Source organism: Plasmopara halstedii (assembly GCF_900000015.1).
Source record: "Plasmopara halstedii genome assembly, contig: Scaffold_218, whole genome shotgun sequence".
In the NCBI taxonomy this organism is placed as follows: Eukaryota; Oomycota; class Peronosporomycetes; order Peronosporales; family Peronosporaceae; genus Plasmopara; species Plasmopara halstedii.
In genome coordinates, this window is record NW_020187139.1 from 187,092 (window position 1) to 187,437 (window position 346).

Consider the following 346-nt stretch of genomic DNA (forward strand, 5'->3'; position numbering starts at 1 on the left):
GACGACGTCTTCAAATTCCTTTACCAAAGGGTAGTACAGATCCAAGGGATTCCGTAGGATCGACGATCCACTTCGCGCGTTCAGCACTCTCTTGGTGTCCTCCAAGGCAGCTTCATCCACGAGTTTATCTCCTTATCTGGTCGAACAATGACCACTTCAAACAAATCACCTGCCTTCAAGCCACTGTCGAACTCTACAAGGGACATCTCGTCCAGCTCAAGAAGAGCATCTACTGCAGGCATAGTCTCGAGGCGGACGTCGCCATCTTCCTCCCCGTCACACCGTTGTCGAGGGTGTATAACTGTGCGCCATCGTCTACGGTAGACACACCCTGGATCAGGGTCGA